This window comes from Mustelus asterias, chromosome 21 (assembly GCF_964213995.1).
Source record: "Mustelus asterias chromosome 21, sMusAst1.hap1.1, whole genome shotgun sequence".
Lineage (NCBI taxonomy): Eukaryota > Metazoa > Chordata > Chondrichthyes > Carcharhiniformes > Triakidae > Mustelus > Mustelus asterias.
This window is the reverse complement of record NC_135821.1, coordinates 78,487,731-78,488,367: the sequence shown is the minus strand read 5'-3', so window position 1 is coordinate 78,488,367 and position 637 is coordinate 78,487,731.

Genomic DNA, 637 nt, shown 5'->3' with positions numbered 1-637 from the left:
TGAGTCAATGCAATAGCAAAATGGCAATGCAATGTGCGCACATCATTTTAACATGTCTTAATACAGAACCAATCCAATAGGTGACAATCAAGATGTATTAGATTGTTCAACCTTATCACAATGTGATATAAATGAGGAAATTGCATTTTCCTTCTTTAGGCTTGTTGCAACATTGGATGCCATGGACACTGGTGCGTCTCAGATATCTGGAGCTAATCGAGTAAAGACAGCAGTTTTCAAAATTACCAGGCTGCTTTCCAAGCAATAACTATACAAATTGCCACAATGAACAAACAACTTAGTTCTTCAAATATTCAACCAAGTGCTTGGATCTGAAACATGTTACAGTTAACAGGGAATTTATTCATATTAACCTGTAACGTTCATTGCAACCAGTGGGTAATAGGGCCGAGACCTTCCAGATAGTGAAACCACCCAAAGTTCACATTGCTACAAAGACGACAACATTGATAGAAAATGCCAATTATTTTCCAGGTTCCTCCTGGACTATCCTTTGGAGTTGGTAATGTGTCTTTTTCCCCAATTATAATTTACTCCAAAGTCATTTCTAGTTGGATTTTCTGTAACTATCGCCTTCTAAAACTCATTCTGAGGTGTGACTGATCATCTGCACTTG